This window comes from Scophthalmus maximus, chromosome 2 (assembly GCF_022379125.1).
Source record: "Scophthalmus maximus strain ysfricsl-2021 chromosome 2, ASM2237912v1, whole genome shotgun sequence".
NCBI lineage: Eukaryota > Metazoa > Chordata > Actinopteri > Pleuronectiformes > Scophthalmidae > Scophthalmus > Scophthalmus maximus.
In genome coordinates this window covers 23045001-23058136 of record NC_061516.1, presented here as the reverse complement: position 1 = coordinate 23058136, position 13136 = coordinate 23045001, and positions in this window count along the sequence as shown.

Below are 13136 nucleotides of genomic sequence, written 5' to 3'. Positions count from 1 at the left end.
AAGACGCCTTTGTTGTGGTGTCTGTGGCTCTGAAATTGAGGGTTTCTGAATTTAATCTGTTAGCAGGCCTGCAACTAACAATTATTGTCATTAACGATTATTCTGTCGATTATTTTAGTTGGGTCCATAAAATGTCATAACATTGTGGAAAATGACGATCGTGTTTCCCAAACCACAAGATTATGGTTTTGTTTTTTTCCACACACCACACATATTCAGTTTCCTGTTACAGATGAGCGAAGAAACCCGAAAGAATTCACATTTAAGAAGCTGAAATCAGAAGAGAATTTTGACTTTCTTTTCCTTAAATACTACTTGAACCGGATTAATCGATTATCAAAACGGTTGGCGATTCATTTTGTAGTCGATTACTAATCGATTGCATGAATCTAACTGGATGGAAGAGTGAGGGCAAGAGCAGCGCGTCCGTCACCTCATTCCTTCCTATTTAGCACTTTTTTAAGTGCGTTACACAAACACCTGCAGGTCCACGCTTGGCTAGAATTAACCCAACTTAGATCAGTTGGCCTGAGACGTTATTACAGCATGATTTGAGGCATGACCCACCTTGGACCTAAAAGTGCCCCCTGCTGGCTCACCTGTCCAGTGTGTAATCACACACACACACACACACACACACACACACACATGCAGCCGCATTGCATGTAAGCTTGCATGCAAACGCATTAACACACACACACACACACACACACACTTGTTCGCCGTCTGCACCACTTGTTCCCATAGCCTTTAATGTCACATTTGAAGACGCTGTATTTCTTTCCCTGTCCCAACAAGCAAAAAAAGAGTTCAGGGTTGCTTTTTTCCGACTTCCCCGCACCTGGAAATGTATGAACTCTGCCAAGTGGTTTCTTGGATTTCAGCTGTTACATGCTAACTGCCACACCGGGGGGCGAAACCAGATGCCTCAAACAGGAATTCAATCTTTTTCTTGCGCTGCACTCACCGATATGTAAATTGAGTCTCTGGACGGAGCCAAAAAAAGACCAAAATCATAAACCAAAGGTTAAGCAATCCTAATAAAAACGTGGCACCTTACCTTTAATGGACTAAACATTGTTGTTCGAAACAATCGTTGTGGGGCTTCCTCCAATTACACTGAAATGTTCTGCCTTTAAAAGTTGGCCGCTCGTCAGCTTGATACTTAACATGTGTTGCCATTTTAAAAACTGAACTTATGCGACCCAAATTATCTGGCTTTGGACTCTATTATCTTCCCGGGACCAGATGCAGTTTTTTGTGATAAAGCTGACTGTGATGTTCAGCAGTGATCCAGAGAGGGCGGCTCTCCGTCATTTGACCTTATTGATCATCGCCTTATCGGGCCGCTTTATTGTTAAGTGTTGCCTCGTGGTAAAATGGGAAATGGAGATGGCCGGGGAAATGCATATTTGCTGACATATCACCGAAACACGCAGCACATTTGTGAGAGGAACATTGAAATTCCGTGTGTTCACGCTGACCAGCGCTTGTAATCACTCGATCTCTTTATCGGGTCAAACTCTCCAAGGGAAGGGAGGGGAAGGTCCGTTTCGCGGGGATAGGAAAGGGTTTTCATGCCATTAATGTTTCCATTCTGTCGGCTGCACAATGCCTGCAGTTTCCTAAAATCAGCACTCCCACCCTTTACACGATGAAGAACAAAACATGAAATTGTCAGCGCCAAGTAACATTCTGGTCGCCAAGACAGAGATGGACCGCAAGGCAACTGTTTTCTAAAATGTGTGGACAAATTAGCCCTGCTGGAATATTTCCTTCCACTTTAGCTGCTTTCAGACATGAACCCCAGAGTTTGCTGGTCACATACGAACAACGCAGCTGGGTCGGACCCTAACCCTATAACAGGGGGGTGGTCTCCAGGGTAGAGCACCATCTTGCACACATTTTGTTACAATCTTTATTTCCTTCTCTCTACATATGTATTGTGCGTTATTTATATTTTTTTCCACTGTGTGCATTTGGTCCACTTGGTGTGTGTGTTTATGAAGAAGAGGTTTTGTGAATGGACATCTGACCTCTGCGATGTACTGCAGTAAGTTTAGCAGGCAGCTTGCGTTTTGAACAGTAGTGCAGCTTTGATGAGGTCGTGCTTCTGCCCTCTGTATTTTGAGAGAAAAGCCCGTGTGCCAAGCAGCCAGCCGGCACATGCACACGCAGCCAACCAGCTCCGAGCACACAACCCAAACACAGATTTCGTAAATTACAGCCTGCACATAGAGCTCTTTAAAGAAGCGAACACTTTCTGTGATGCCGCTCAATGGAAAGCAGACCAGTGTGTCGCTACACACACACACACACACACACACACACACACACACACACACACACACACACACACACACACACACACACACACACGGGTTATGCATATGTGCAGAGTGGCCTCGGGTCTGCTGAGGTCAACGGTGTTGGTATAGGATGTCCTGTTGATGTCACTCCGAAGGATGGAAACGGTGGAGAGACGCAGCTGGAGACGCAGCGGAGTGACACTTTGATCCTGTCACACAAAAGTTACAGTCCACAGATGTGTCTCTCCGGTGGAATTCCTTTAGTACGTTACAGTTTAAGGAAAACTTGGAAACCCTAATCACAAACAAATGAGCAAAAAAGGATCATGTTATTGAATGTCAGATGTCCTCGAGGCTCCTTCTGTTGTTTTGACAAAGATAGCATGGGTCCAATCAGTTCAGATGGAAAAGTAAAATGAGTTAGAACTAAAAGTACAATCATTGCCTTGATACATGGCTTAATAACCCGCTGAGGCTTTTGCTAAGATATTAAGTCCTTGATCCACTGACAAAGGAACCTTGACTCACTGCCTTCACAAGAATCCCTTACTTGCTCCAACAATTCACTCGCCGCCTCCAACATGTTGGAATCGGAAAACCAGAACCGTGTGTTTTCTCTGATCACATTTATTCAATTGAGTTGTAATTATCCGTGAAGATACATATTGGACGTGCTGCTAATGCAAAGAATCCTCCTATACGGTGCTTGTATCTGGAGCATGTTAGTCGCGGAGGAATGAGCCTTTCCAGACTCTACGTAATAAGAAAGCGATATTAGCTGAAGGAGAAAGAATAACAGATCGGGTGAGTCTGTCACCATGCAATTCTAACTCAATGGATCAGTACACCAAAACTTTATTAGGCCATACTAATTTGAAAACGACTCTTTTGATTCATCCGGGCAAGCCAAAGTCTGATCGATAGCTGAGGAGCAGAAGCCTTTTGGGAGATTTATTTGTGTGCTGAGGCCGGGCTTTGAACTGTGACGTTTCTTTTCATGTTTCACAATTCGATCTGTAATTTTATTGTGTAAAAGCGCTGTGAACGAAATGGGGGCCGCAGTCAGGATGATTTGCAGCCTCTGTCCCACAACAGTGGCCATTTACGGCGAGCGGTTCTCCAAATTATGACCACATTTTCCACAAACTGCTTCCTTCCACGAAGGGCAGCCTTATTTCTTCTGGTTAAAGGTTTGTTGGTCTTTGTTTTACCGGAGAAGACAAACACACTGGATAAACATCGAAAATGTTGGTGAGGTTCTTGAAGGAAAATAAATCTTCCCATCTGCCACTGTAAGAAACTATGGCTCTATTAGCACTCGGAGAGCTGCGCCCTTTGCTTGATTTGAATCCTAAACTAAACCATGGGGGCAACTGGTGAATTCTCACCCTGACGGCACAAAATGGAAAATGTTGGACTGCCTACAGTGATTATTAAAAGCATTTATGTTTTTAACGATCGGTAACATTGGGTGACAAAGCTGCATGTTGCTCTTTCGGCGCAGCCTCCGGGACCGAGGAGGACGAGACGGAGAAAGAGCGAAGAAGTGGGGAAAAACAGGAGTTTCGAGAGGGTAAGTGGGGACACAAGAGTTAGGTAACTCTTAAAAAAAAAAAAAGAAGGGGTGGGTGGGTTCGAATGCAGAGGCCAGACAGCTGAGGAGGACAAGGAACTGAAGATGATACTGTCACTAAAATGAAAACCACCTGAAAAGTTACTGAAGCAATGGAATCTTCCCCCCGAAGCCCGGGGCGGACCTGAGGGTCCCCGGGGAGGTTCCATTTTCTCCGCAGAGTTACCTCCAAATTAGACTGCCTCGCACGAACAGATTGACGAACAGCAGAAATTAGGACTTGTGTCCAAAAGAGAAGGCCAGATATTCCAATTCACATGCACTACACGCACACAATGGGGGCACACAGGCAGACCTGCGATCACATGAAACACAAAGTACACTGTGGTTGTTGTTGTTGTTGTTGTTGTTTTTAAAAAAAAAATACATCTCTGATAATGTCCCTCAGGCTTTTTTTTCCCCTCCGCCTCCCATCAAGTACAATCTAAAACCCCCCAGATCTCCCGACGCACCACGGTTAAAATCATCGCCCCTCAGGAGAAGCCGCGCCACATCAGAGGACGACAGACCTTCAGCATTAGCCACAAACCGAACAATGCTGGCATGCTCGGCGGCGTGACAGATGGACGGAATGAAAGGGGGAACGAGAGGAGCCACCAGCCATCTGAGCAGCGGCTCGTAAAAAAAAAAAAAGAAGAAAAAAAATCACAGCACCCCGCCATCTTTGTTGGACCTCAATCATCCCGCTGGCCCAGTACGGTAAAACCTTCCCAGGGGAGCTGTGGCAGTGTGCGAAGCGTTTCATACCTAATCCACGGCGAAATATTGTCGAATCGCTCTCGTAGTACGAACGAGAACTCCTGTGCTCGGCGGTGGAGTTTCTTTTACGGTCCCACTGAACACCTGGAGCCCACCGAGAGGTGCCCGCGCAGTCATTAAAGTGAGTTTCAGTGTGCGCCTACAGCCGTAGATCAAATGCTCTACAAATGAGAGGGCCTGTTAGGTTTCCTCCGACACGTCCAACCCCACATGGCACCCATATTTCCCTTCACACATTTGTTCACACAGAGAGAGAGAGAGAGAGAGAGAGAGAGAGAGAGAGAGTGGCTTGGTGCTGCGCAATGAGCTCCTTGCCATCAAAGCCCTCCATTTTTCAAACTCTTTTCTTTTCCCGTCTTTGTTGTCACGCCGACCCGCGCTCTCTCGCCCTCTCTCTGATGTTCAGGAAATTGCAGTGGGCTTCCAAGGGAGGAAGGTTTGAGGCCCCCCCCCCCTTTTTTTTTTTTTTTAATTTCTTCTAAAACACTGAAAGTGAAGGATTGGAAACCACTCAGTTCCACGCGCCACCGGTTGAGTGTCGGGTTCATTTGAGACCGTAAGGTGCCAATTTGTGCAGCATGTTTTTACAACTCTGTTGGGGGCGGGGGTTTTTGTACCGGGAGCGTCAAAGCATATACTCGTGTATATATACCCCCCGACGAGGTTTTTTTTTTTAAAAAGGATGGAGGATTCTTAATGATGCACTAGCACTCTGTTTGCCACTACTGCATTAATGGCTGCCAATATATCCACAACTCCAAACTGCAATGTTGCTTCTTCACTTGTATTGTTAATGAAGACCTTAGATCAAAAATGGCACGGTGGTCGAGTGGGTAGCACCGTGGCCTCACAGCAAGAAGGTTCTTGGTTCGACTTCTTGTTTGAACCAACCAACCAGGGCCTTTCTGTGTGGAGTTTACATGTTCTCCCCTCGTCTGCGCGGGTTCTCTTCGGATACTCCGACTGCCTCACACAGTCCAAAGACATGCAGACATGCAAAGTGAGCGTGAAGGGTTTGTCTCTATATTAGCTACGTGATGGTGATCTGTCCAGGGCGTGCCCCGCCCCCGCGACCCCCAAAGGACAAAGCGGTACAGATAACGGACGGATGGATGTAGACCGTGATCCACACTTACTTGGTGTAGTCCGACTGTCCACGGTTGGTTTGATTGTGCATTTGCTCTACTTCAGATGTGACTCGAGGCCAAAATCTGCTGCTATGAAATGTGATGACGCTAATAACAACAATCAGCGGTCGCCTGAGGCAAATGTCCAATGCCTAGCTTTGAATTTGACGACCGCTCCGAGGGAGCTGCGAGCAGGGGGGAAAAGGAGGCGTTTGAGGTTTTTTTAGCCTTTCCTCGGATGCTGCTCCCGAGTGTCAGAGCCACGCTCAAAGTTAATAAAGTAGAACTGAACCTTGTATTTTGACTCGATAATAAAAATCAGACGGACATCGTTTCTTTTGTGATTCCTGGAATTGGATTTTGTTTGCTGGAAGCTGATGAGTAAGAAAAACAAACTACGTCTGACCTCGAGCGATCAACTTCATCTACTGACTCTCTCAACAACCAATTGCTGCCGAGACGGTTCATTGTTATGATTTTTTCCTTCGGTAATACAAACCACTACTACCGATAGAGCCAGAGCGTATTCCTTCCCCCCTTGGCACGGTCCGCGTCCTTTCAGAGTTTACCAGCGCTCGGGAGCTTTTTTTTCCTCACACTGTAAATGAGCTCTGACATTTCATGACATAAAGTCGAGAGGAAAATAACGTACCTAATATATCCATCATGTCGTGAAATTTCATCACAACTGGAGATTGCATTCCTCGCGAAAGCAGTAAAAGATGTCTTTTGGTTGTTGTTGAAATGTTCTGCGGACGACGTGAGACGCGTTGTGTTGTGTCGCTGTGATGGATGAGCCACTGAAAGGAGTTGTGGCAATATCAAGTGGCAAATGCATGTTGTCGCTTCCAGTTCAACTCATCTGCGACTCTCCTCTTGGTTTTTCAGTGTCAGCATGTTTTCATCGTTTATTTTTCCGATTGTGTGAAAGATGGCCCACGTGCTGTCCAAATCTTTTTCCGTCCTGTGTGTATGTGATATGTGGCTGACGCATTGTGTGTGTGTGTGTGTGTGTGTGTGTGTGTGTGTGTGTGTGTGTGTGTGTGTGTGTGTGTGTGTGTGTGTGTGTGTGTGTGTGTGTGTGTGTGTGTGTGTGTGTGTGTGTGTGTGTGTGTGTGTGTGTGTGTGCGCGCACACACATCTCTCAGCAGTCTACCAGTTGATGGGAGTCAGATGTAATAAATACATGATGGAGCGCTTTGGGACCGGAGGGATTCTGACACAGCTTTCAGTTTCTAATTCATTAAAGGAGCTCATTGTTGGGTTGTGCCGACTCTCCTGACAGTCACCACCACAAGCTCTGTCATGATTTCAACTCTGGGAGGATTTGTGGCTCTCCGACACATATGTGTGACCTTGAGTACAAACATTTATGGCTAAGTCAGCTTGTCATTACACCCGGCTGATTAATAGTCAATGAGGAAGAAGTCATTGGTTAGACATCCACAAGTGGAGGTGATTGAGTGCGAGGACGAGATTATAAAAAAAAAGGGACGTTTTTTTTTTGTCTCGCTCGGCTCTGTAATGTTCTGTCCTTCGTAAAAACCTTGTTCTCCTCGTGCTTTTGAATAAACGCGCGCGGGCAAGCGCACACTCTGCCGCCGCCGCCGCCGCCGCCGCTCTCAGACTGTCACGTCTAATCTCAATCCAGCTCCTCTGTTTATTATTCCTCGCAAAGCAACTTCCCTCCTCGCCATGGAAACGCTCGCTGTCTCCCGGGCAAGTTGCTGTCTAATCCGTAGTCACGTTGCACCGAAAATAGGCCCGCGCACGGTGATTACAGAGCTCCGAAATCAGTGGCCACTGTGATGTGGACGGCCGGTGGGCACGTCCTGAGCGGTGCAGCAGATTTTCTGGTCGCGGTCTGCGCGCACACCACCTTGCTTTTCCATTTAGGGCTATCGGTGTGTGCAGAGAATGATGGGAAACACAGTGACCGCTCCGTCCTCATGTGTGAGCCCTGCTCACAACCAGCCCTCTGTGGCGTGGACATGAGGGTTGTGTGTATGTGTGTGTGTGTGTGTGTGTGTGTGTTGGAGAGTGAGCGCACTACTTAAACAATAATGCATGGAAAATTTGGGAACAAAGCATCGGTTGCCTGGAAGAGAAATAAACACACATAAACTCAATATTTCCCCCCAATCCCTGCACCCCTCACCTGACGTACTTCACCACACACACACGCACACACACACACACACACACACACACACACTGCTTCTGCGAGGCACAGTGATATTGCAGGAAAAAAGCACCACGTTTTGAGGTAAACTCAGAAAGAAAAGCGACAATTGGTTTAAGAATGGAGGGGGAACGACGGAGAGGGAAAAGACTCTGAGAGCGAAACAGAAAAAAAAAATAGAAAAAGGAGAAGGGTGCAAGCTGAGGCCAAGTGGGTTGTATAACAAAAATCATTATCCCTCAAGAATCCAGGTTTTGCAGATTTTCTCTGACGCGGACTGACTGTGCGTGTCTGACAACCAGGGATCAGGCCACGCGAAGTCGTCATGATGTCAGCCTTGCACTCAAAGGTGCCTGGCAGCTCCCCGTCCGCCTGATAGCCACCGCCACTGCGGGGAGCGGGGAAATGAGGCCGCCTCATCCAGTCAAATAAGAAGGGACTGAGAAATAGGTGTCTTTTTCTCACGAAGGCGTCGTCCCCCTTTTGTGCGAAGTCGTCACCGTGCAATGCTATGCTTGACTTTCCACTTGTCATGCACAGTACATCTGTGTGTGTGTGTGTGTGTGCGTGTGTGCGTGTGTGTGTGTGCGTGCGTGTGTGTGCGTGTGTGTAGGGAAATAAACAGATCACGAACACACACCAGAGGTGGAACTACAGTAAAAGCCGCTCTCCTTGTTTTACAACTCAGAAGCGATGAAAGGCGTCGCCCCGGACGGGGACGTCAGAGCGATCCTCGCGAGCAGTCCTTTACTTCTGCTCAACCGTGTAACCGCGTGTATTATATTCCAAACCCGCGTTGGAAGCGGGCGCGCTGGGACGAAAAGTGAAAAATTAGCTGTCAGCCTTGGCCGCCGCGCACATTCATAGTGATCTCACTCATTTACTGTTATTTGAATGAAACATTATTAAGAAAAATATGCAGACCCCAGATTCTTTTCCTTTTTTTTTTCTCCTTCCTTACTTTCTGTCCCCCCCCCCCCCCTTCTCGTCAGTCGAAGGCTGTGAAGAAATGTTTTGTTGAGCATTTGAAAATCTCTTGCTTCTTCACGTGGTGCCTCTCCATAAACCCCGTGCAGGTATGTACGCGCTGAACGAAAGAGAAACACGGCTGTAAATTGGAGAATACCTCCCTTGTGGTAGGTAATCACTAGTAGCTCATATACAGTGGTCTTTGTAAAGCTCGGGGCTTCCCTCCAAGGAACACCTCACCCCGCCGTCGGCTCCAAGCGGCCTGCCTGGCCCTCGCAACGCGCAAAAGTGGTGTTTACGAGTTCCTCGCCGGTCGAAATGGTTTGCGGAGAGCAATCAACAAATGGCACACGCGCACACCTCCTGCGTTTCTCTCGGGCCTGTTTCCAATCAGAGCCGCCGGGACGGCACAAGTTGTCGGGTGGAAAAAGTGCTCGCAGCTTGGCGGCGGCCCGCGGCGCTCCTCTTGTCCCCGCGAGTCGCAGGCGCGATTGGACGAATGTGTCGCGCAGGAGAGGGTGCCGCCTTGGCGGACGGGGGCCACCGTAAGTATTTGGGGGCCTCGCCCGACTGCCGAGTTCTGCCCGGGGGACTGACGCTGACATGCAACGTGCAGATATTAGCGACATCATTAAATCCAATTGCCTGTTTGAATGTTGCGGTTCAAGGGTGCGCACGTGCAAGAGAAGAATGAGGAGATCAGCTTGAAATTGAGTGTAAAACTGAGGATTGAAAATAGCACAGCGCATCGTCAGCGGCTCCCTGTCCGGCTCCGGCTCTTATCAGCGCGGAGTCTAGACGTAACCTGATTTAGTACGTTTACCGTCGACCCCGCGACCGCGTTTACACAAATGTGTTTGTCCGTCTGTGCGCGCCGGCCTCCCGTGACTCGTTTAGCCCAAGGAGACTGTGGATAATGTTGGCCCGCGCGGTCCGGTCACCCAGGTCGCATCTCCCGGGGAGGCGATGAATACGTCCCTGTGCAGAGGGATCGGAAGAACCAATCGAATTCTCCGGAGCAGATCTAATAGAGACACTCTGCATGTGCCGGGGAGCTTTCAGGACCAGAAGTAAATCGCTCTCAGCTTGTTATTGAGACTCTTGGAACGGCTTCATGCGGGGGTTTTTTTGTTTGTTTGTCCTTCTTCTTCTTCTTCTTCTTCTTCTTCTTCTTCTTCTTCTTCTTCGCCGCCTCCTCACGCGAACTCTGTCAATGGCTGCAGCGGCGCTCCGGTCCAAAAGAGATGAAAATGTTCTTTGGAACTGGCATCCAGTGATCAGGTCTCGTGGAGATGTGTGCAATGCTCACGTACGGGAGCCTAAGCTGCTTGTGTTTTTTTCTTCCCTTTTTTCTAGAAACTTAGCTTCACTGTTGCTCTCAGCTCTTTTCCAAGTCTCTCTATAATTTTGCCACATTGCCAAACGTCCCCGTGAACAAATCGGAGCTTTGTTGGAGACTTTTTTTCCCCGTCCCCTGGTCCTAAGCCCTCCGAAGCCCCTCACATATTATAAACCTATTGTGACCTGTGCTGTTTGTGTGGCGCCGGGTTGGAAAACCAGAAAAATGCTGCATCTTTATTATTGTCCTTCTGCAGCCTGCCGATTTATCGAAGGAAAAAAAAAAAAGAAAAGAAAAGAAGAGAAATCCTAAACCCCATCCAAAAAAACAAACAGTCAAACGGGGTCCAAGCAGTGGGAGAGGACTCGACATAAATCACACTCGAGGAAGGACGGAGAGAGAGAAAAAAAAGCCTCCAGCTTCTGCCCTGGCTCCAGCCACGGACAGCTGCGAGAGTTACGAAGCTGAGATTTCTTTGAGTTTCTCTTGACCGTGGTCCAGACGCAGAGTGGCCTCGAGTTTCCACTCTCTGATTCCAAGAAGATAAGCAGCCTGAAAGTTTTCAGAACGCTGTATCGTCAAAAAAAAAAAACTCGAATGTGATCTATCAACGCCTCCCCGCCTTAATGTGAACGCATACGCTCGGGTTTATTCGCGGGAAAAAAACATAACAAGAGTGTGCTCGAAGGGTCGTTCACGGGCTCTGCATGTTCATACCAGACCCGGCTGGGTTGCCAGATCCTTCCCGCATCCGAGGCATCCGAAGATCTGTTTGGAGAAGACGAGCAAACTGCACAAATTCAAATAAGCTGCGCTCATTCATTTTTCGTGGATGTTTGAGGATTTTTCTGTGTTCGGCTCCTTCTGTTGGGAAGGAGGTGGAGGAGATCTGCTGCTGCTGCTGCTGCTGCTGCTTTTGAGGAATATCAGCGTTTGCTGTCAACATGCAGTTTATTTGAAAAGCTCAGCTCATTGTAAACCTAACACTCGAGCAGTTTTGCGTTACAACAATCACAGTTTGAATTACAGCAGAGCAAAATCAGTGACGCCGAGGTTCAACACACTGTGATCCTCCGTGACGTGCAGGAGGCGGACGGTCACGGCGGTTGTGTGTGCTGAGAGTGTGTGGGACGAGGCACTGAACAATATGGCATCCGCCTCAGGATGTGCTCCTGTTGCGCCGGGGGGGTCAAAGGTCAAAGACGTCTTATCTTCGCAGGGACAACACACTCGGGTGGCGACAACAAACAGGAAGCAGCTGATCCAGGGGACAAATGAGGAGGGGCGACTTATCTCCCGCCACGCACTTGACCTTCTCCTCTTCCTCTTCCTCCGAAGTGTCTGAGACTCTTTTAACGGGGCTGAGCCAAGGTCAGGACGCCCCACGACACACGCACCACACACGTTAGACAAAAGAGAAACGGTCGTCATATAAAGTGGCTTTTTTAATTTTAATTTTTGGGGGATAAGGGATTTTAACACAACGTAGTGTGTGTGAGTGACCGTGTGTGTGCGCATTTGGTTTGTGATATAACCTTTGGAAAGATCAGATAAGTTAGAAATGTGCAATGTAACAAGGCCAAATAAAACACACACACACACACACACACTTGTTATTAATCTGCCATTCGCTCTAAACGTGGAACCGCGGCGATCTGTGTGGCACATTAGTGGCACCGTTTCCCAGCGGCGCAGCGCAGCATCACATCTGGCTCGCGACGTCCACTAAATCTGTCCCCGCCTCTGCTGCTTTATGTGTGCGGTGAGTGAGCGAGCGCGGCCGCTCAGAGGTGAGACTCACTCTTTCCCACGATGCCGTGCAAGGGTAGGGAAGGAAGCATGAGTGGAGGCCGGAATGTCGAATGGCACACGCACGCACGCACGCACACACACACACACACACACACACACACACACACACACACACACACACACACACACACACACACACCTCCTGTGCCAGTAGTGCAGAAGCTGGCCTGTGTGGATGGGCTCATACAGGAAGTTCTCAGCTTTGGCTACTTCCTGTTTGCTAGACGCTCGTATTAGAAGCACATTGTGAGTTAGAGAAACCTTTCAGCGGCTATTCACCGCGTGTAATAAACCAGTCCCAGAGTCCTGGCAGCGAGTGTTCCAAAGCTCCTGCAGCTGACAGTCCTCCCTCTGCGCACATGTAGGACTTTTTTTTTTAGTTTTCAAGCGACATTGGATTTGTATAAATTTCTGTTTTTGTTGCTCTGCCTCACTATGATATACACATGTAGAGTATTTGAACAGTGACACGTCAATGTAATGGGTTTAACAAAAGTGTCGCATTAGCCTTTTAGTGATTACAGCCGTTCTTTAACACATTCCCTCCGTGCCCCGAGGCTCCGAGGTCGTTGGACAATTAGCTGACAGATTCGTGGCCTCTTTTCTCGCCACACCGTGACTCATGGGTCAGATAAAAGGTCCCGGCCTCAGGTGGTCACCGACTGCAAATGGTTTGCGTCAGACGATTAGAACCCGACCGACCCGTCCGCTCACGATTGCTTTCGCGCCGCTGAAAATGGAGGCACTGTGGCAGCAAATTCTTACATGGTAAATGCGATATTCCCGTTTAACCCTTTTGAGAGTTTACACTTCGATCACATCTTTGTTGTTTCGTTTTCAAATCCATTGAGGTTGTGCATAGAGGCAAAATTACAAAAATCATGTCACTGTCCGAAGACTTGTTGACCTGACTGTGGAGTTGAAAAGATTCCTTTTAGTTCATTCTCATCAAACTGTTTCAAGCTCTCGTTCCATGGTCACCAAGTTTTTACAGCACGTCATCTAG